Here is a 24,569-nt window from a genome sequence, read left to right on the forward strand (position 1 = left end):
GAGGGCTCATGGCAATGTGGCACCGGGGCGATGGATGAAGGAAGGTCCGGATACGTGATAGCAGGTGCATTCTTGCCAGTCCGACGTTTGGAAGGGTCCACCATGCAGAAGTAGCAGTTTCTTGAGTGGTCAGTGGGTTCCTGCCAAATTCTTGGGATGGCGAACTTCATGGCTCTTTTTTCCCTCCTGTACCATCCTAAAAAAATACATTCATTTCACCCATGACTAATGTGTCAGAGATTCTCGCAACATTTTTCATATATGATATTTTTTTCAATAACATTGGAAATTGTAAAACATTTTACAATAAAAAACTTACAATTTTACAAATTTTATAACATAAAATTCCGAGCAAAAATTGTCCATCTTACCTTCCAGAGTTTTTTTGCATTGCTCGCAGGTGAAATGAGGTGCCCAGGGTTTGTCTTGATCCCCGACAGACATGCCAAAATATGCCTTGTAGGCCTCACCACACATCTTAGCAGATGCTTCCACAGAGAACTTTTTTCGCTCTTGTCTTGGTACATTGGCCGCAGACATAGCAAAACACGTCTGCCGGATGCTTGCAGCCTCTTGATGCCATCTTAGGAAAATGCAGATATGTATCCACTTAGGCAGCTGGAACTAAACTGAACTGGTGGGCTTAAGCCCCCTGTATTTAAACTACTATTAATATTACTGGAAAGTTCTAGAATGTTCGAGAAGTTACTCCAAGTTTACTCAACATTGAATCTATCTGGAATGTTCTGGAAAATAGGTAAATTTCAAAATATAAGTTCGTGGGGAATAATAGCCATTTTCTGTACTTTTGAGGCATAAGCAATTAGGAAATGGCACTACCCAGGAACAAAAGTTTGTTACACAGTGTAATGTTTTCATTTACAAATCGTCACAAGACACCAGCACACACTGTGGCCTAAATAATATCATAGGATGGATGAGGTGCACTAAATCAGTGCACATTACACATGGACTTTAAACCTTGGTTACCTGCCTCCGTGGCAATCAACCTCACCACGATGTTATTCAGCTGCAGCCTTTTAAGATTACGTAACAAACAAAAAGTACACACCAATTAATTTAACCCACCCTCTTGCTTCTTCCAGTGTGGAAACAATATGTCGCAGCAGTTAAAGACCTCATGCTGCAATCATGGCCTCTGGACATCATTATTATTATTTTATACTCTGGTTCTTTCGGTAAAGTCACGTAGGTAGAAAAAATGAGGTCTATTTGCGTATTACCTCAATATCCCATTTAATTGTAAGTGCACGTCGAAGTAAAGTACAGTGCGCTTAGTTCGTGAAGTGTATTCCAAGCACAATATAGGATTTTTTTAAATATATAAAACACAGGCAGTGTCAAATGTTTAAAAAAGAACTCCAGCCGCGTTGGACCACGAGCGCAGTGGTTAATATGTTCAGAATGTGCAGGAAATGGCTGCGTCTGTGTTTGTGCAGGTGCCCAGCTCCTGGCAGACTCTGGTATAAACTACGGCAGCTTGCACACAAATGCCCCAATCAGGATAATTTAAAGGATACATCAAACAAGTGGCACAAAAGTGCCGAAATATTTTCGTCCAAGGAAATCGATCGATTTAATGCATTTCATATTTGATGTCTTTTTGATCCATTGGACTGTATTATGTTGATGCAGGAGTATTGTCCGTTACTGTGTGGCTCGGAGCCGGTGTTTTAACAACGTAAACTCGACCAGAAGCTTATGGATTTTCAACGTATGTGCATGCATAGAATGCTCGCAATTTAGTGACAGGATAGGATAATAGATAAATGTGAAGGTTCTGAATGGGACACAGCCAAGAAACTATGGTATATGCAAGCAGTCTTGGGTTCTCGAGACCAGTCCGCGGCTTCTAGGGAGGCTTGAGGAATAGTCTCCTTCTTGACCTTGGCCTCAGAGGTGTGGTCCCTGTGAGTTGTTTTTGTGAGTTGTTTTGCGTGAGTGTAAACTGTGCGTGAGTGTGTGAAAATGTGAGTGAGAATGAGCTGTGTGTGAGCTGTGAGTGAGCCGTGTGTGAGAGTGAGCCGTGTGAGAGTGGCCGTAACGAGAGGGACTTCTGCGTTCGTGTGTGTGATGGTGTGGTGATGTGTGTGATGGAGTGGTGATGTGCACTCTGTGTGTGTGTGATGGTGTGGTGATGTGTGTGATGGAGTGGTGATGTGCACTCTGTGTGTGTGTGATGGTGTGGTGATGTGTGTGATGGAGTGGTGATGTGCACTCTGTGTGTGTGTGTGTGATGGTGTGGTGATGTGCACTCTGTGTGTGTGTGTGATGGTGTGGTGATGTGCACTCTGTGTGTGTGATGGAGTGGTGATGTGCAATCGTGTGTGTGTGATGGTGTACACTCGTGTGTGTGTGATAATGTGGTGATGTGCGCTCGTGTGTGTACAGTGAGGGAAAAAGTATTTGATCCCCTGCTGATTTTGTACGTTTGCCTACTGACAAAGAAATGATCAGTCTATAATTTTAATGGTAGGCGTATTTGAACAGTGAGAGACAGAATAACAACAACAAAAATCCAGAAAAACGCATGTCAAAAATGTTATAAATTGATTTGCATTTTAATGAGAGAAATAAGTATTTGACCCCCTCTCAATCAGAAAGATTTCTGGCTCCCAGGTGTCTTTTATACAGGTAACGAGCTGAGATTAGGAGCACACTCTTAAAGGGAGTGCTCCTAATCTCAGCTTGTTACCTGTATAAAAGACACCTGTCCACAGAAGCAATCAATCAATCAGATTCCAAACTCTCCACCATGGCCAAGACAAAGAGCTCTCCAAGGATGTCAGGGACAAAATTGTAGACCTACACAAAGTCGGAATGGGCTACAAGACCATTGCCAAGCAGCTTGGTGAGAAGGTGGCAACAGTTGGTGCGATTATTCGCAAATGGAAGAAACACAAAAGAACTGTCAATCTCGCTCGGCCTGGGGCTCCATGCAAGATCTCACCTCGTGGAGTTGCAATGATCATGAGAATGATGAGGAATCAGCCCAGAACTACACGGAAGGATCTTGTCAATGATCTCAAGGCAGCTGGGACCATAGTCACCAAGAAAACAATTGGTAACACACTACGCCGCGAAGGACTGAAATCCTGCAGCGCCCACCAGGTCCCCCTGCTCAAGAAAGCACGTATAAATGCCCGTCTGAAGTTTGCCAATGAGCATATGAATGATTCAGAGGACAACTGGGTGAAAGTGTTGTGGTCAGATGAGACCAAAATGGAGCTCTTTGGCATCAACTCAACTCGCCGTGTTTGGGGGAGGAGGAATGCTGCCTATGACCCCAAGAACACCATCCCCACCGTCAAATATCGAGGTGGAAACATGCTTTAGGGGTGTTTTTCTGCTAAGGGGACAGGACAACTTCACCGCATCAAAGGGACGATGGACGGGGCCATGTACCGTCAAATCTTGGGTGAGAACCTCCTTCCCTCAGCCAGGGCATTGAAAATGGGTCGAGGATGGGTATTCCAGCATGAAAATGATCAAAAACACGGCCAAGGCAACAAAGGAGTGGCTCAATAAGAAGCACTTTAAGGTCCTGGAGTGGCCTAGCCAGTCTCCAGACTTTAATCCCATAGAAAATCTGTGGAGGGAGCTGAAGGTTCGAGTTGCCAAACGTCAGCCTCGAAACCTTAATGACTTGGAGAAGATCTGCAAAGAGGAGTGGGACAAAATCCCTCCTGAGATGTGTGCAAACCTGGTGGCCAACTACAAGAAACGTCTGACCTCTGTGATTGCCAACAGGGGTTTTGCCACCAAGTACTAAGTCATGTTTTGCAGAGGGGTCAAATACTTATTTCCCTCATTAAAATGTAAATCAATTTATAACATTTTTGACATGCGTTTTTCTCCAATTTTTTGTTGTTATTCTGTCTCTCATTGTTCAAATAAACCTACCATTAAAATTATAGACTATTAATTTCTTTGCCAGTGCGCAAACGTACAAAATCAGCAGGGGATCAAATACTTTTTCCCTCACTGTACCTGGCGCAGCCTGAGTGTGGCCTGGTTGGTCGCGCACGTGGAGCAGCCTGAGGCCTGGTTGATCGTGCACCTGGTGCGGCCTGGGTGGGGCCCGGTTGGTCGTGCACATGACACTGCCTGAGTGAGGCCTAGCTGATCATGCACCTGGAGCAGCATGAGTGAGGCCTAGTTAATCATGCACCTGGCGCAGCCTGAGTGAGGCCTAGGTAATACTGCACATGACACAGCCTGAGTGAGACCGAGCAAATCGTGCACCTGGCGCAGCCTGAGGCCTGGCTGATCGTGCAGCTGGCGCAGCCTGAGTGAGGCCTAGCTAATCATGCACCTGGCGCAGCCTGAGTGAGGCCTAGTTAATAGTGCACGTGGCACAGCCTGAGTGAGGCCTAGCTGATCGTGCACCTGGCGCAGCCTGAGTGAGGCCTAGGTAGTACTGCGCATGACACAGCTTGAGTGAGGCCGAGTAAATCGTGCACCTGGCGCAGCCTGAGTGAGGCCTCGTTGACAGTGCACCTGGCGCAGCCTTAGTGAGGCCTAGTTAATCGTGCACCTGGCGCAGCCTGAGTGAGGCCTGGTTGATCGCACCCATGGCGCAGCCTGAGTGAGGCCTAGTTAATAGTGCGACGGACCACAAGCTGTGTTCCTGCCAAGGCGGCATTGCCACGGACCCCAAGCTGTGTTCCTGCCAAGGCAACATTGCCACGGACTCCAAGCTGTGTTCCTGCTAAGGCAACATTGCCGTGGACCCTAACCTGTGTTCCTGCTAAGGCAACATTGCCACGGACTCCAAGCTGTGTTCCTGCCAAGGCAACATTGCGACGGACCCCAAGCTATGTTCCTGGAAAACTTCACGGAGATCATCAAGACGGCCAAGGGTCGTGAATGAAGAGTCCCCTGTGTGGGCTTCAGTGGGGCCGTCTGGTTGGGCAGCAGAGACACGAGAGGCCAAGAAACGACATTCCAGTCGTGGGCTGAGCTCAAGGAGGGCTAGCTCGAGCACCATCCTGCGGCTGGAAAAGGAGGTGGTGCAAGCGGTTCAGCCGAGCCCACAACAGCCATAAATCTGCTGTCCCTGTCTGAGGGGGGGGCGCTGTTCAACACTAGCACATGGGCGAGAAGCCGTGCATGTGTGACGAGTGCGGCAAGACGTTTTCTCGCGCTCGGCCTACATGTATATATATTTTTTTATTTTCCGCTTGTGTGTTAATCTGTGTTTACCTCGGATATTTTAGAGAAGGCAATTTTCCTGCTGTGTATCCTACTGCTGTCCCTCCCGGCCATATTTAGTGCCACACTCAACTCTACAAACAGCTACCCTCGTTACTTTGCGTCCATACTTGTTGCTCGATTTGCCACTACACCTGCTAATGAAATAGCTCATAGACACTTCTACACTCCATCATTGTATCCTTTTAAACCCTATCTTTGTCCCATTACTTCACCAGCACTCCTTCCAAACTTCATTCTGCTCTTAAAATAACACCATCTGCGAGCAACTGCTATTCGTCCAAGGTTTGCCGCTCTTCATCCTTTCACCGAAAATACTTGTGCAAACTATTAATTCTACTTTTCTTATTTCTGGGTGGTATTGAGCTTCATCCTGGCCTAAATTAAAATAACTCGTATAATTCTGTATATTTTTTTGGCAGGAAAGGTGTTGGTGTTCTACATGTCAACATCAGAGGGCATGTGATTAAATTATGTCAACTAAAACTAGAAGTGGCAAATCTTGACCCAGACATTTTTTGCCTAACAGAAACATTTCTCACTCCTGCCGTCAATGACTTGCAGATTGCGATTGACAACTACAACCTTTTCCGGCTTGACCGAGGATCTAAAGGAGGTGGAATTGCCATCTATGTTCGTAATACTATTGCATCTTCACTAGCTCACTCCTTGTTTAAAAAATGTGGCTTTGAAGGACTGGCTCTCAAAATAACTCTCCCAAATAATCAACAGATATTGGTAGTGTGCTGCTATCGACCTCCTAGTGGGAAGGATGTTGAAGCTGCATCTGCACTGAGAGAACTTTTTGGGGGCCTCCCTAAAGGTGAAATAGTTTTAGTGGGTGATCTAAATTGGAATTGGCTAAACCCGCCGGCCGTGGCCACAAATTTTGCAGATTAATTAAATCTGTTTCAATTAATAAATGTCCCCACAAGACCCAACCTAAAAAATCCGGGACAGTCATCTCTGCTTGACGTCCTATTGACAAATGCCCCTCACAATGTCACACTGACGGTGTTCTGGGTAATAACCTTAGTGATCACTCCTTAATTTTTGGGGTGAGATCATCAGCCAGACCCAAAGCCCCCCTAAATTGGTTGAGAAGCACTCTGTGAGAAACTTAAGCACTCAGGGATTTACTAATGATGTGCTTCACTCAGATATTGACAAGGTCTGTGATATCCCCAACCTGACTACGACTTGGGAGACCTTCAGGTACACGTTTCCCCAAATTCTTAACAAACATGCTTCGTTGGTTAGATTTAAAACTAAAGGCAACCGCCCACCATGGTTTGATCCTTTGATTACAAAGCTCATGAAAACTAGGGCAAGGCTTGGGCATGTGCTCAGAAAAGTAATTTAGTCAATGACTGGCTAGAATACAGGATTTTAAGGAATAGATGCGTCAAAAAATATGGCATGCAAAAAATTCTTACTTTGCCTCCACTCTCCTGTAATCATATGGAAATGCCAGCATTTTCTGGAAAACAATCAAATGTATCGAAAAGACATCCAAAACAGACAATCTGCCCGTTGATTTTAACCGAAATGGGGAATATTTTTCAGATCCCAAAAAATAGTTGACAATTTTAACCTTCATTTTTCTGAAGCTGGTAATCTTTTTAATAATGTAGTGGGAGTCACCCCTGCTCATGCAAATTCCTACACCCCTGTCCCAGCATTAAACGAATTTTGTTTCCATCCAATCCACGAAAGTAATGTTCTGAAACAACTGTCCTACCTCAAAGGGCCCTCCTCTACCGGAGCAAATAGTATTCCCGTCTTTGCTGTACTAACTGTTGGTTACCTAATATACAAACCTATAGCCCATATTTTCAACCTGTCCATCAAAGAAGCAGCAGTTCCTCTAGAATGGAAACATTCCTATGTCCGTCCACTTCACAAAGGGGGCCCTAAAGATGGTCCAAATAACTACTGACCTATCTCAATTTTGTCCCCGTTGATGAAAATTTTTGAAAAATTATTGACCTACCAAATTAGCAGTTTCCTGTCCACCAACAATCTACTACATCTAAAACAATCTGGGTTCCGAAAAAAATACAGCACCACATCTGCTGCATTAGACTCTCTGAATTACATTTACAGTAGCCTTGATAATAAGCAGTACTGTGCCTGTCTTTTTCTATACTTGTCCAAAGCTTATGATACAGTAGACCACTACCCTCCTTAGTAAATTAAGTTGCCTCGGTTTTTTCTGAAAACGCAGTAAAATGGTTACAAAATTACCTCTTTTCTCGCACCCAAACTGTATTCACAGATGGTTGGAGGTCAAACAGTGTTAAGATAACAAAAGGGGTTCCACAGGGTTCCATCCTCGGCCCCCTTTAGCTCTCTCTTTATGTCAATGACTTGGACACTGACCTGGATCATTCCAGGGTAAATCTTTTTGCAGATGACACGATACTGATTACTGCTGGCCGCTCTCCGGATGACGTGATTGCTAAGCTACAGTGTGATTTCAACAAACTACATCAGCTAGTTGCTCTTAAACTAGTCCTGAATACCTCCAAAACCAAGGTGCTATGCTTCTCACCAGGACTAAAGCAGGAAGTTATTTTTCCCCAATTACATTCCTTAAATAATTATCAAATAGAGCAAGTCAAGATCTATAAGTATTTTGGGGTCATCCTGGATTCAAAACTTAATTTTGAAGATCACATTGATTATATTGGTTAAAAGACAAATAAAAATTGGTTTTCTGTATCGACACAAGCACTGCTTCCCCCCAATGTTTCGTTTGGAATTGATAAAAGCTACCATACTGCCTCTACTTGACTACTGTGACATCGTGTATGAATCAGCCCCAAGTACTGTACTGAAGATTGATTCCATCTATCACTCGGCCTTAAGATTTACATTGAACTGCCCATATAGGACTCACCACTGTGATCTCTACATTGGGTCAAACTTAACATCTCTTAATGTTCGACGGCTTGTGCACCAGATCTTATTTATTCACGATGTACTTACAAAAAAATCCGCAGACTACCTGCTGGATCTCCTCTCTGTTTCAAAGAACAAATTTGCTCTCAGGTCTTCACTGATTTACCAGCTTCACATTCCCTATTGCCGTACAAAAACTGGAGGAAGGGCCTTTGCTATTGATGCCCCCAGGGTCTGGAATGCTATTGCCAATAAACTACAACTTGAATCGCTACCAATGAGATCTTCTCTCAAAACTGCTCTAGAGGAGTTGTACACCCCTAGCTGCCACTGCTATTCATTGGCGTAAAATAAAATAAAATGTTTCGCTCCGGATGACGCTGCAAAGTATCATCTGTATTTTGATTTAGCGTGCCGATCTTAAAGGTGCATTGAAAAATTTGATACTCCGACTGATGCTTCTGTTGTTGTGGAGTAACTCATGCAGCCAGCTATGGCTCTAGGATTTGGTATTATGTAGTTTATTGTAAAAATTCGGTCACAGTCCCTGTGATCACTGTTACGTTGCAATTATGGCTTTATTTTTTGGTGATTTAGAAAACGTTTTTTGGTTTGGACATGTTTGTTTTGTTGTAGTACGGAGTTAGACTGATGGCCTTTATCTAAGTTTTTGTGGTTGTTGTTGTTGTTTGACTTGCATCCCACTGGGATTTTTTGCACACAGCGTTGGTGTACGGTGCTTTTTTCGGGAATATTTTGCTGCTTTTTTCATGGATTTTCTGTTTGCACGGTCACATAGTCACTTTAAGATGTTTTTTTTCATGTTTTTGTTTTTTTGTTTGTTGTGGTTGCACCCGATTCAAGAGCCGAATGGCTCACATGGCTATACCAAAATAAATAAACTGAAAAACTGAAACTAGATGCACCGGCCTTGACACAAAAATAAATAATGTTTTATTTTACCAGGAAAGGCCAACTAAGCTATATAGCTCTTTTCAGAAGCGACCTGGCCATTAATGATAGCTCAACGAAGTCGCTTACCATGTGGAAATTTATAGCAGCCAAATACTCTAAATGTATCTTTCTAAATGTGGAGGGAAAAAACCAGAGGACCCGGAGAAAAATCCATGCGACCACTGGGAGAGAGACATGCAAACTCCGAATATGCAGCGGTCATCATCAGGGTCGAGATCGAACCCACAACCTCCTTCATACCAGGCAAGAGACTTAACATATTTGCCACCATGGTGGCCTCATCTCAACCTAGTGGAATCGGCCTTGGCTGGCCTTCACACCGGCCTCGACCTAAAAAGGCTCCTGGCCTTGACCTCAAGCTCGACATTGACTCTTTTGTTTCTAAGCAGAGGAGGTTGGGATGCACGTGGCAGGTGTAGATTGGAGCGGGGCATTGATCAATCACTAACAATGCCGCGTTAGCTGCAACTCTGCCACCAGTCAAGTTATTCCACCTCGTCATGTACCAGGCGAGCATAGCTGCCACCGCAGAACAGGGCCTGCCTGTGGCCTTGCTCAAATATCGAGACTTGGGCAGTGCTGACCTCCTCCTTGGCAATGCTACATTTCCATCCAAAGCCACTGGTTTATATAGGCAAGATAATTACTTAATCTCTTACACACAAAAAACACCTTGACGATCCATCATGAGGCCACATCATGCGGTGCTACGCCAGCATTACCTCATGTATTTTTCTCCTCTGGCTAGGAATGAAATAGTATGTTGCAACAACTACGTGAAAGCTGTTTATAATGTAGAAATCAGATTTTCGAATAATGGCTTTTCTGGAAAGGAAAAAATCCAACTTGCTTCGTGAACATGAAATAAAATCTAAAATATAAAAATAACGCGCACATATGAATCTGAACCACCATATCATCCCAACGTTCATGGCATGGCTTGAGTTCTGCAGTTGAAAAACAACCTGGCACCTCCTGGTCCATGCCAGGCTAACTCAGCACAGGCCCAGTGCGGCTTGGCTGTGCAATGGAAAAGAAGTATAAGTCTGAACAGAGTACCTAGCAAAACATCAGTAGTGGAGAGACAAGCCTGGCCAAGACCACCACCTCCATATAGGCATGTGCCTTACGGTGTGTTGGACTCTGCTCCTGCAGCTCTCTGTAAGACGTCCAGTATGCAACAGCTACACCAGCCGACGCCAGTGTAAGCCTGCATTCCAGTAATGTGCATAAGTGGGCCCCAATAGATTAACGGGGCAGATATTGCTGTGACTGCAAACCCCTTTATAGTTCCACAACCAATGCAGCCACTTAGATCTGGAATGTAGCAGCTTTCCAATGGACTGCTGCCTGTGGATAGTGAGGAATGTGTATGAAATCCCTCGGCGCTCTCTAAACAGTGGGATTTGGTTCGACAGGACGCGTTGGCATCTTCCAATTAATCAGAGGGGTGTGCGGAGCGTGTTTCATGAGATGGATTACTACGTCGGGTTGTTCCATTTAATTGTGGGGTTGCACAGCAGATGGGTTCCACTAAGTGCTTCCAGATGTGTAGAACAAGTTCTATACGCTAAAAGGGGTAAAAACGTAGTTATCATGAAAGAACCTAAACGTCATATCAAATGACCCCCCCCGGATAAGCCAGTCCAGAAAATATTGCAGAGTTACAACTGGTCACTCCAGATGGGCTGAAAAACAGGGGTAAAACCATCTAAAGCCAAAAGCCTCCAATGACTTCTGCATAGAGATGTCAAATCCTTCACGTCGCAGCACTGGCTTTCCTGTGGTGCCACAACCGCGGAGCAGCTTCACAAGCACTGCGATTGTCCACTACCCCCCACCCCCCCCACCCTGAGCACACGCACACACGCAGCACTTGCACCCAAGTAGTGTCCTGGCGGGGGATTGTCTGGCACATCGAGTTTTAATCCGAAGGGCCCCTAGAGGGAGAGTCCCACGGTTTTCCAGTGCCAGGAAATTGGCCGACACTCACAGGACGGGTTACATTGCGGTGCCCCTAAATAGGCTTAAAATTGTTGTGGGCGCAGAAGGGAAAGGTTCACTGGGCCAACCGCAATAAGTTATTCACGACATTGGGAGAGGCTGAGTGTGAAATATTAGGCAAGAAGGGCAGACCAGTAGGTTAGAATTAATGAGCACGGGAGAACAGTGGGTGAGCGGAGCAGCAGCACGCTCCGTGGCACTCCACGTAGACGGCGCAGGTAAGCGCGCGATTGGCAGCGCGGCATGAAGCCACCCCGGGCCTTTGAAGTGAGGGGATTAGGCCACGGGAGAGATGGTGGAAGGGGACGACGGTGCAGGTAAGCGCGCAATTGGCCGCGCGGTATAATGTCACCCTGGGCCTTTGCAGTTTAAAGAATAAAAAGGAGGGCCCTGGACGATTTTGAGTTCAGTTGTCTCCAACCTCCGGGCCGACAAGACCCACTCCCTGCCGTCCTGCCTCCTCGAGCCGCTCGCAGCATCCATGCGATGCCAGCGAGTGCTGCCACGGGGCAGTGATAGGTGAAGTTTTTGCTCGCCCTTCTCCCTCCGACTCTCGCAGCATCCGTGCGACACCGTGAGTTCAGCTACGAGGTACGTGGTGGAACGCTTCAGTGACTGGGTTCGTAGGCAGAGTCAGGCTAAGCCCTTCCTGCGAAATATTCCCCCTCCAGGTAGGGTGTATTTGCGCCATTAATAAACTTTAGTTCAGCGTATCGGTGCAGTGTGATGTCTGTGTGTGCGTGGGTAGAACCTCGGCGTGGTGTCTGTGATTTGCGCGTGGCACGACTGCGCCGGGAGACGGTGTGCGCGAGAGAGCGAGCACCGGGCTGCAGCGTTGGCGCGGTGCTGGTAATTTGAGCGCGCGTGTGAGCCGCGCGTGCATTAAAACATACACGGCCGCTGGACGCTCGCGCGTGCTTACGCGCGCGTGTGTGAAACACGAGCGCCTGCAGTGTGCCGCGTGAGTAATTAGGGCGGGGGCGGGGTGCGATAAACCAGTGCTCGCGCGCGTTCACACAGCGGCAAGGGCATTAACGGCGAGGCGTGCGCGTGTATTCATACAGCCCTTTAGTATTAGCCTTTGTGTGCTAGCAGATTAGAGCTTAGCCACCCGGAGGGGCATGTGCATATTCATACAGCCACCGTCCCGTTTCCTTTAGCGCTAACCTTTGCGGGAAATACGCGCCTGCAGGGGCGTGCACGCTTGTTGTGGTGGTGTACGCGGGCGCGTGCGAGATAACCCCGGGCGGTGGTGAGCCAGCCACTTAGCCGTGTCCCTCGGAGAGGGCGCAGGGGGGGCCCGATCACCCGATCGGCGGGGGCCCGGCGAGGCGGCCGACGAGGAGGAGGGGGGAGTGGGGAGGTTCACGTCGGCCCCCACAACAGGGGTGCGCAGAGCGTGTTTCATGAGATGGATTACTACGTCGGGTTGTTCCATTTAATTGTGGGGTTGCACAGCGGATGGGTTCCACTAAGTGCTTCCAGATGTGTAGAATAAGTTTTATACGCTAAAAGGGGTAAAAACGTAGTTATCATGAAAGAACCTAAACGTCATATCAAAGGAACATGTTAAAGCCTTTTTTTAATAACAAAATTACCCCCCCCCCCCCTGGATAAGCCAGTTCGGAAAATAATGTAGAGTTACAACTGGTTACTCTAAATGGGCTGAAAAACAGGGATAAAACCATCTAAAGCCAAAGCCCCCAATTACTTCTGCATAGAGATGTCAAATCCTTCACGTGGCAGCACTAGCTTTCCTATAATCTACGTTACTGGCTTCAGTACAAGAATAACAGACTATAACGATAGCCGTTTTTTTTTCCCCCGAGTGATACGACTGGCTCAACAAGCGAATGGGACCCATAAAGTCGAAAGTGGCCCAAAGTGTGCTTGCTTAAACACACGCTGCTGGATAATATTGGTCTGTAAAACCAGTAAGCTGCTGGACTAAAACACAGTTGTACTTATACGTAGATGCCCAGAGTGATGCTTCAGGGAAACACAACGAGTTTGTTGTGTACGATATTCCACGTAACCCTTACGCTGCCGTACAATTCTGCTCATTGAGGTGGTACAGAACGTTTGGGACATAAAAGACTTGTCCTTGAGGATCTGGTAAATTGCTGTGAGAAAATGACAGCGGTCACGGTTAAATGTGTCCCGAAACAATGTCTGATTGCGGTGCCGTGTGTTACTCTTAGTTAAATTGGCCCAACTACGGAGCCAAAAGGCACACGCCAGAAATTATTTCAAATAAATAAATGGAATGGCACCCCTGAACATAGGATGTAATAATAACATGAGGATATTAGATGGGGCCTCAAACAGGAAAAACTGGACTCAGCTTAGCCATGAAAAGGAATTGCAAATCTATACATGGTGTATTTTACTTGCATGGCCATTCCGCATGTTCATCATCACCATCGTCGTCGTCATTGTTTATTATTTATACCGCGGCTGCCATGCAGTACGCCCCGAGGCACCAGAACAAAGGGGTGTTTGAGATAATCACTGAGTAATGAAGTGATCGAAGACCAAATAAAACGTTCAAAGACAGAACGGTATGAACAGTGATCACAACGCACGGCAATAAACCGTATCCAAATCTAAAATGTGATTGTGATGACTCTTTTTTTGTCCACATCATTTGAGTTATACGCTCGCTGCAAATATTGTCTTTAAAATCGTCTTACATTTTTTTTGGTGATTTTTTTTCTTTCTGGATAAGCTGTTCCACAAATTTGGTGCCAAAACACCAAAATCAGTCATTCGGAATTTCACGCACCATTCTTGGAATCGAAAAACCCTGATTCACAATACATTTTTGGGTCAGATCGTGTCAGTACAATGGCAATGTGTGAGATACACCCTCCACCACCTAACACAGCCATATCAATAAAGTTGTCACCTGAACAAACACACCAGTGTATTATTGCTCCCACACACAAGTATGTTGAAGAGCAATCCACAGCATTTAACAATTGGGTACATTTAACAATTAGATAGAAAATGCCTATCACGAGTAATAGTTGTTAATTACAAGGAAATGTCTTGTTCTCATATGACATAAACTACCTTTATCTCTGGGATAATTTATGTTTATGAGCAAACCTCTCAACTATCCATCCCAGCACTCGATTGATTACAATTAATTCACGAGGCAATGTGTACGTAGAGCAATGTCAACAACCAGTGGTCTAAAATATTGAGAGAGGGGAGTACCACGTACTATAAACCCTAAGGCCTAAGGTACAGCACACCACCAGTAGCCAATGGACGGCGTCCGCACACACGCTGTGAGATTGCTTCGTGGTGGCGTGAGTGCTTGGCACGTGGAAGTCAATTAGCCAGAGAAAACAAAACGGCACGAGGCAATGATTTCGAGACCGGTACAGATAGATTCCAGAATCCATTGCTATATCGACTTCCCGACCACCTCGGATGTATTTTGAACTTCTTTCGCACCGTACATAGCCAACCGTGCTAAACGCAAGGAACGCATGACTCTCCCTGGTGCTCAGTTGGCTGGTTGGCACAATGGCCCAAAAATACCAATGCCAAATTAGACCACATGGCCATCTGTGCATGGGAGGCATATTTGGCTGTGCCCAGTTATAATCGCTTGCCTAAACTGTGTGTATTTTTACATCCTCAAAATTAGCAGCTCGGTGTACATTTTGACATGGTCAACTTTGCCTCCTCTGTGCCGTTAGACGGGTTGATAGCAAACAATTGCATTAACTTTACTCTCATTGTGCGCGACTTTAATAACGGTAACGGCGCAGCCCTGCAATTACCTGCTCATGCCAGTACTTAGCAGAAGGGAATCAACTAGATGGGGCTCTAGACTGTAGACACACTCGATTATATTTTGGCTTACTCTTCCACGGTGGTTAACACTCTGTCTAACTGCACGGAACCTCCAGGTTGACTCAAGATTGCGTTCCCATCAATATTTCTAAGTGAACAGAGACGGGAGGATTTCACAAACGTGTCCATATTTTCCATTCCCACGCTGGAGGATGGAATTGAACCGACGACCTCTGCATTGGAAGTCCAGTCTGCTATTACACCACGGTATTATTCCTTTATATATAAAAGTACATTTAATCAAAGCAATGGGGTTTCACGGCTACATAATTGCCACGAATATTGAACAAAATCAAAATAATCAACGCCCACTCGTTTATTTCGCTAACACTGAGTTCAATGAAATCTTCACACGTAAATGTATAACCATTCTAGATTTAAAGCTTTCGTGACTGCTAGGATCCATACTCTTTGGTTCTATTGGGTAAAGTCACGTAGGTGAAAATAAAATAACAAAAAAAATTAAAAATCACGACGTTTCGGCCACAACACAAGCGGCCGCTTGTGTTGTGGCCGAAACGTCGTGATTTTTTTGTTATTTTATTTTCACCTACGTGACTTTACTGTATAACCATTCACAAATATATTTTTCTCCAAGGAAGTATTGTGAGAAAGTAAAAAAGAGAACTGGTTTGGTATCTGACCAAAACAAAAGTAATATTTATAACATTGGCCTTAAATAAATAAAATCAGCAAATTCTTGGAATAATAAATGTTCGACAGTATCAAGAAGCCCATGCCAAGTGCATTTCTCGGCTTCAACTTATATCACCAGGGGGCGCTATCAGATCTGTTCAAGTTATTGTCATCTGTGACGTAACTTATAATCATGGATTCTCACGCATTTTAGTGCGCAAAGCTCCAAGTTCAACCAACTCCATTGCCCTATAACCTTCTAATTGTCATTCTCGTTCTACTGAGCTCTCATTCATAAACAATTTGGCATTTCTGTAGGAGTGCAAGCTTGCACAGATCAGATTAAACATTTGTTGCTCGTCCATCCAAGCACTATCCACAGGATCATCTTTGCGCAGCTTCCAATATTTGATGAGAGTTAGGTGCGTTCTGGGTGATTTGAAGAATTCAAATTATTACACGCATAAGGATATAAAGTTACACAGTAATATATATATACTTAGCATATAAATAGCTTTAAGTCGCACCCAGAGAGACTATCGCACTTAACCATCGCAATTCGGGAGAAATGTTTCTTATGAAGAAGAAAAAACTCATTAAATTTAACATTTTTGTGACGTCTGTGTCTGCTTCAAATTGATTGAGAAAAATCAACATCAAAAAGGTCAAGCTGGTGGCAAGGCGGCAGCCTTCGGTTTACATGGAATTTCCCTGCTGCATGAATTCTTACAGATTGACCCCCATTGACTTTGCCACACATTCTCTTCCCCCTCAATGGTAATGTGACTACTGGATGTAAATTTAATTGAGAACTGACGAAAATAATACAGTGAGTGAAATGATCAAATCGAACAAATTGTAATCACCTACTTTTGGGGTTTTTTGGCCAATTCCTTGGGCCCCTTTAAAAAAATGACGGCTACCCCCACAATCCTGCCTACTGAAGGTGGGAAACCCCCTACAAACCACGCCCAATGTGCTAATTATGTCACTGAGACCCGCTCATCACCTACCGACTTGCGGATCGTCGATTAATGGAACCAAACATTGGTAGTCTAATTTATTTCTTAACAATCAAATGGTCTAATGCTAATTAAATAATCGCTTGGGTTGTTTTAAAATGTATTCACTCATTTACCCATCAATTATTTTACACATTGATTCTGTAATCCATTAAGATGTTTATATTTTACTTATTGGTTTATTTATCGATGCATGTATTTGTCGTTAAATAACCGTTTTCTTTTCACAAATGGTAAACGAAATTAAACTGTGCACTGTATATGTCACACATTAGCAAACCAATTAAAAGGGAGGGTCGACAAACGTCAGTGTCTCCAAGATTAAATGAGCATGAGTGTGTGGTGATCATCTCTGATGGTTGCCCTGAGTTAGTGGATATTTTTGGAGGGGGATCAGCTTCTCTATAGGACAACCACGACTGACTACACATGAAGTGATCCCTAGTTTATTAGTTAACCCCTGACTGGGTCTTGAACTCGCAACATTCCACGAGCACTCCAACCGCAGCGACCCTCTGCCTCGTAAGATGTATAAAGATAATACATTGGAGACAATGCAGCACTCAGACAGTGGTTGCTCTGAGCATAAATCCCATCGGAGGCCATTTCCAGGACTTTTCACAATTCGTGGAAAACCAATTCCGGTGTCTAATTGCGGCTAAATCCCTCGTGCACCATACCAACAGTGGAATCTCTTTAACACGTAGACTTTCGCGACCAATATTATTCATAATAAAGGTTTTTGGGTTAGATCGCGTTATTTATAAATGTCGCAACTCTCCACCACCCGACACGGCCAATCAGTAAAAAATGTGTCACGTTGACAAAAGACAAATAGTTCACTACTTTAGCCCACCGGTGTGTTGAAGAGCGAATCCACAACATTTAAAATGTTTAAGACCGGGAGCAGGTGGAGGGCTTCACTATTCTGGCAAATTGCCCGATGATGCTGGATGTAATTACCAGCGAAATGTCGTACTCAAAAATTGTAAATGTTGTGGATTCACTCTTCAACACACCGGTGTACTAAAGTAGTGAACTATTTGCCTTTTGTCAACGTGCCACATTTTTTTACTGATTGGCCGTGTCGGGTGGTGGAGGGTTGCGACACATTTATAAATAACGCGATCTAACCCAAAAACCTTTCCTATGAGTTAAATATTTTGTTTTCCTACAGCAGGAACTGATAGATGCTCAATGTTTTTCGTGAACAGTTGGCCTTTGAAAAAAAAGGCAGAAAAAAGGGAAAAAAATAACTAAAGACAGAAAGGGAGGAAATGAGGGCAGTGCCACGACATGGCCTGAAATTCCTCACTCGTGGCCCCCCGTGTGGGCTGCCCGACAGGGGCATGGGCGCCCCAAGCAGATTGAGTGATCTGCTTCTGGCCGTCTGCTACTGTGTGGCAGTGGTGGTGGTGGTGGCGCTGCAGGCCCTTTAGGGCCCCAACGCAGAAATGTTGTTTTCCCCCACGCCCTGCCGCTTTGAATTATATAAACCCTCTTCAAATGACAGAAGAGTTGCAGACAAGAGATAGAGATGTTGCGAGATGTGATAAACGTGGACAAAGAGAAGCGCTACCTTGAGATGAGAGATCCAGCAAATAAAGGGATGAGATAGGTTAATTATTTTTAATGTTAATTACCCTCTTTACCTTTATTAGTATTTGAGCTGATACTGGATGCACCCCTATTTTGTCATGAATCCAGGGCCCCATTGAGCTTCTTCGGGACCTCTGCTTGGTTGACTTACACCCCGTGCCACCGCTGGCTACTGACCATGCCTAACTACAATCAAACTCAGCTCCTTTTTTGGGGTGACCGCTCGGCCGAGCGAAGAAAGCAATTGGATGGGCCTCTTCAAACGAACAGCCACATTGTAAACCGCTGACCTTGTTCGCGGTGGCGCCTAGCCGTGAGTGTGCACACGGCGTTGCCCTTGTATCGCAGTCGCTGTGCCTTCGCGATAAAGACCGTGTGTGCGTCAGTGCCGGATTAAGCTAGTGCGGGGCCTGTAGCATATGTCGTAAAGGGGCCCTAAATAAAAAAAGGTAAATATTAAAACACGTGCATGTTTTACTTGCGCAGTAAAGTAATTGTATTTTTTCATTTGCAATACAGCCAGATTATACGACAAATCGCTAACCTTAAACACCTAGTCGTTCATAAAATCGAAGGCAGTATAGTACTATAGTAATGGAATAAGTTCAGAATCACTGAACCGGATTTGGTAGCTTTAAAGCATTTAGCGCGGGGCCCTTGAAAGTGCAGGGCCCGTAGCTACTACTACTACATATGTAGTAGTAGTAGCTACTACTAGTATATGCTCATTTGCTACTAGGATAATCCGACAGTGGTGTGCGTGTAACAGTGCTTAAGTCTCTCGGTGGCCATGGGCCAATCTATGAAAATTACACATTCCTATTGCAGAGGTCATGCAGGCTCTCCATATGACAGCAACTATCGACTGCCATACAAAGCGGTACTTATTTTTTTCTGACAGACCCCCAAAAAAAGACAACTAAAACACTGAAACTGAACTCAAACACTTTACAAGTGTGGGTTGTTCCGCGCGGCTGAGTTAGTTTGCCAATGCCTCAAGCATAAATATGGTGATGTTTTGTGAAACCATACAAAATGAATATTAGTTCTGTTGTGCCAAAGTGCATCTGCACTTTAAGCATGCCATGTTACAGGAAACTGACACCTCGTGTTGGCACTTCAGTGAACATACCAAGTAGGTAAAAATAATAACAGGGTAAATTAAAATAAAAACTCACTGAGAGGAAGGGTATAGGAAAGGAAAATGGTCTCATTTTGTAAATATACTGTACACCAATAGTCTCCTACATGCTTAATCATAAAGGTCACCTACCTATCTATCATTGTCAGCCATGATCGAGCCACTGCTGGATGAATCCCCAAGCCATCGCTGCCCCTCACTTAACACCTGCACATGCACACAAGCTGATTTCATTGCTTCATCTCCCTAGAGAACGTAAACTCGAACACGTTCCATCCCTTATTATCTGCGTATCTAGATTTATTCAGTAAAGTTGACTTAATGAGCAACCTTTTGTAGCGCGTAGTAAACACAGCGGTGCAGTAATTCTGTTCGATTTGGTCATTCTTAAGCAATTTCTCTATACACTACGGCTGGCCTGATTGGTCGTGCAATAAAGCCTGAGCTGATCAATGCAAGTCAATTCATCCCTGAAATAATTGCAGCATGGATGAGTGGCCCTTTAAATATAACCCATGCACGCTCGAGGAAAACAGATGCGATTCAATACACGTCGCACATCTGAGTGAACCCTAAGAGTTGGTGAACTCATGCGATTAAAAAATATATATATTTTACCAGGTAAGGCCCATTGAGCTACATGGAAGCTTTTTCAGAAGCTACCTGTCCACAAATAATAGCTCAACGAAGTGGCTTATCGTGTGGGAACGTATAGCAGCCAAATATTCTAAAATGCACATTGATTCTAAATGTAGAGGGAAAAACCGGAGAACCCGGAGAAAAATCCATAGCGACCATGGGGAGAACAAACAAACTCCAAATATACAGGCGTCAGGATCAAACCCACGACCCCCTGTATACCAGATGAGGTAGCAAACATCTTGCCACCGCGGTGTCCAGCAGCTGTTTGAATGTCGACACCTTTAACCCAAAAGTGTTTGTCTCTCTCTCTTATACCGATGCTGCAATGCTTGAAGTGGACAACTTAGGAGCAGGAAGTGCAGTGGAGTTTACCTGCAGTGTGGTGGCTGCTTGAATTGAACAACTTAGAGAAATATTGAGCCATTGATGTATTGGCTGTAATCAGATCAAGGTGCAGCCCTGCAATTACTTTCTCACACCACTGCTGGCAGAAGGGCCTCCACGATAGGAAGCTACCCACCCCCTTGTGTGCCGAGCTGGGCTTCATAGGTCCTTATTAACAGCACTTGCCCCAAAAAGCATGTTACGGCTCTGTGACTTTTGTCTTTTTGTCTTATCTGCATTTATATATGTGTAGTGACTGACTTGGAGATGTAAGTTCTTGGAGGCAGTTCTTTAAATAACACCGAGCACACTTTGTACAATACACACCCTACACTGTTACACACTCTGCTGTCTCTCGTTTAAACGCAGCTCTACACTGGTTGCTAGCCTATACACAACGCTAGCCGTCTGACACTGACGGTGCTGAACCGAGACAGCCGACTACGTCTAGCAGCGCAATGTCAAGTGGAGACGACAACGGCGATGATGGTGACGATCTTCAGCAGCAACGACGACGGGGATCCCACTCCAAACGACAGCCCCGAGGTCCCCTCCCTGGGCCCCTCTTTTACTGGCAGCGTGGCCCGGCTCCGCCCCGGCCACGCCCCCCTTCTGGAACCTACGAGCGGGCTCTCGACGTGTCCCCTCCGTAACCCTTCCCCTAGATCCCTCTCGGGTCTATCACGTGGCCTGCTGTCAGTCAGGGCTGCTTCAAGCTACAGATCCCCTTCCCTGCCAGCAGCAAGCGCTATTCTACTAAGTGACCAATTCTATGTCACTACACATGAATGTTTCATTCTTTCGTACAATATGTCGCCAACAGTGCTAATCGGAGGTGCAGGGGAAAGACAACAAACTTCACCTTAAAGCTAAGCTTTTTATCAATGGCGGTTTTAAAATGAACAGACATATACCACATTGATGTAAAGGTTGCTGTGTGTGCGAGAATCGCAGATTTTTTTAAAATCACAGTTGTTGAGCACAGGGTCCAAAGGCCCAAAACACCAAGCGGCCATCAATGGACAACACTATTGAAGTTGTAATAGATAAGCGTTAATGCAATTCTTAAAATGTAGCAAGGTTATGAGGACTTTGGAGCCGATGAGAGGGATTTTCAAAGTTGAGCAGTGCGAAAAGAGGAGCAGGAAGTGCAGTGGTGTTGACCTGCAGTGTGGTGGCTGCACATCGTGAGGATGAGAGGAAGACCAAATCATCAGTATGGGTGGACGAATCAATGAGTGACGTTGATGAGAACAGTAACCATGGCAGTGGTGATAGACACGTGATGTGTCCCTGCGTCATCTATGTCCCTCTGCCGGTGATCTTGATTTTGTAACCTTGGTTATCTTTATTCCTCTCCGCCGTCTCTCTTTACCTACGGATTTTTGACCTGATATTTTTGAATTTCCTGCGTAATTTGATGTAAAATGCCGCTGCATTTAAGCGATTGATACATGCAAATCCTTGTACTGTAATAAGCCTTTTTTCCCTGCTGCACCTTCCGTGACCCACTAAAAACAGGGTTGTTCAAAAAATATCTGTTGATGTTTTGTTCATCATATATATGGTTCAGCTGTCTGTTAAATATTACTTGGTAACGTTAATATTGTATTAACAGCGTCTGTCTCTTAATGCCCCTTCGGGCCAATTAATTAAATTGCTGATGCCTTTCGAAGTACGTGGACATATGATATGTATGATACTATCTGTCATTAAATGTTATCAAATTAAAGCTTAACTGAATGTCAATCTGCTTTTTATATGTATAACAAAAAAATCCTTGTTTTAGATGTTTGTAAAATCCCTTCCAGGGTTATTTTTTTAAATGTATATTTACATAAAACTCAATCGCGCAAGGAATTCTCAAAGACTGGCACATCTAGTTTATATCTATATGTGATCTTTTTGCCTTTTGGAGTTCTCTGGCCTAACACTAGTGTGTTAGGCCAGAGAGAAGGCTGTCCCTGGAGTAGGCCAATCAGTTTCAAAGACAAAGCAAATATCATCAGCGAATGTTTGTTTGCATGAATTGCCACAAGTATGTGCGGTTAATGCGGACTTGATGCCTTGCAATAGGTATCTATTTGGTGTTTGACCATCTAAACACCATTTTTAGTGTTAAAAAAGTGTTAAAAACTTCCTATTTTGTCACATCTAGGTTGTCAGTAAGTTTGCTCTTTTCGCTGTACAGGTGGGCGTCTCTGCACGTGATGTCAAAGTGAACCAACCACCCACCCTGCCTCCTTGGTCATCGGGGTATATGCGTGCATGACATGCCCGGCCTAATCTTGTAACCCTTAACACGGTTATCCACGCAGGTCACAACACAACACGTGGCACGCCAAATATTCCGCTGTGATGTACCGAGGAGCTCCATTTCAATGACACTGCGAGCATTGAAGTGCGGATATCTTTGAGTCCCAACTAAAGAACGTATCAATGTAAAAACAACGTGCTTCTCATTGGCTCCGTTCCTCTCTGGTTCTTATTTTGTCCTTTTCATGCACAAAGCCTTGAGACACTGTGAAAAGGCGCCTAATAAGTATATATTTGAATAATTAATTATTATTGCGTTACCTGTGCCACCAACGCGCTGCTGATTCGCCAGGTTGGTGGCCTGGGCATTTCTCATGACACGATGACCCACGGAAAGTTTGGCGAAGCTGTTAATGATTACCTAAGGTTGGCCCTTAAACAGCTGGAGGTTTTCCAAAAAGTAACAGGGTTAGGAGTGGTGGGGGGGGTTCGCGCGCAGACACATAGATCGGTCTGCCCATGGGTCTCAGCCCTGTAAGCTCATCCTCTAATTGTAAACAGAAACACGGTCCCTGACTGCAAAATATTTCAGAAGCCATCCAAACATGTGACATTTCAGCAAAGCAAATAAGGGGCAAATTAAACATTAGCGGTTCCACAATTACACGGGATGGTGTGGACAAATTTGTCAATATTTTTTTATCTGACTGAGTGACACTTTAGTGAAAGCGTTCATCTCACAGGTTAAAACCGAGTTTGAAATTGACTCAACATCATCATCATTATTAATCTTGAATGGTTACATTAAGTACCAACACCGTGGCGAGCCAGCAGCGGTTGTCCGATGGCAAGAATGTCCCAAGCTATATAAAAAATATCAGGTCCGCCAATGGAAATGAACATAGTCCGCGGGCTCTTGTAAACAAGGAGACGCTGTAACTCGACCTGAAACATATCTCAAGCCGCATAATAGAGATGTCGACAGAGTGTAGTGGTCAGCACGGTTATCGCGCAGTTATTTCATGGAGTTGACAGTTCAATTTCCATATCCCCCCACTGTAATATATGCATTGAAATGCCAACGTTATGGCATGGATGTCATGTTATTTGGCCGTGTGATATTATATTAAGCCACTTTTGAAGCTGGTCAGGTGGGCCCAATATCAATTGCGATATCACTCACCACTGATATTAGCCGTGACTGGGAATTGAACTCAGTCCCACCGAATTCAAAGTGCAGTGAGCTAATCACTCCGCCATCGCTCCCCATATCAACTCCTGTATTTAATAGTAAATGGCAGGGGCCAGTCGTTGCAGAAGAAAATCACCGTTTACTTTTTCACAAAGTCGTACTCATTTTATTGACGCCAGAGAAATTATGCCGAGTCGACTTCCACGAAAGGGGATTTGAACTCGCAACATTCTAAGAGTCAAGAAAACTGATTAATGTAAGTATATGTATGTTGAATTTCTTTCGCACCATACGTAGCCAACCGTGCTAATCGGAGGTGCAGGGGAAAGACAACAAACTAAACGCAAAAAAGCAGTTTTAAAGAAATTATTTTTCAATCTACATTAAAAAGCGCATAGCTCCAGTGGCTTCCTAATATCGCAAGCAAGAGCGTTCCAGACGGCCGCAGAAGCGCATCTGAAAGCGCGCAATGCAGTGGCCGTATTTGTTTCGATGGCCAGCAGCCAAAGGCCGCTACGAGGATTATTCATAGCCACAGTGCCCGCTAAGCCCCACCCCCAGTTAACGGATTAGAGTCAACAGGGTACAGGAAACATAAAGAAGAGACTATACATACATTATTACATTCACATCAACTGGTTCTGTTCCTTCTCATAAACAACGTGACAATTTTTTTCATGGTTGAACGAGAGACAGAAAAACTTGACAT

General features: G+C 44.7%; 1 long non-coding RNA gene across 1 annotated transcript in view; it reads left to right on the forward strand.

Moving 5' to 3' along the window:
- LOC116957852 (uncharacterized) overlaps positions 1-24,569 on the forward strand; it is a 51,069-nt gene that overhangs the window by 24,555 nt on the left and 1,945 nt on the right. Inside the window, exon 2 of the long non-coding RNA XR_004405263.2 lies at positions 22,604-22,668. This is a non-coding gene — a long non-coding RNA (uncharacterized LOC116957852). The remainder of the gene's footprint in view (positions 1-22,603; positions 22,669-24,569) is intronic.

This window comes from Petromyzon marinus, chromosome 1, assembly GCF_048934315.1.
Source record: "Petromyzon marinus isolate PM22_M1 ecotype Great Lakes invasive population chromosome 1, UKy_Petmar_22M1.pri1.0, whole genome shotgun sequence".
In the NCBI taxonomy this organism is placed as follows: domain Eukaryota; kingdom Metazoa; phylum Chordata; class Hyperoartia; order Petromyzontiformes; family Petromyzontidae; genus Petromyzon; species Petromyzon marinus.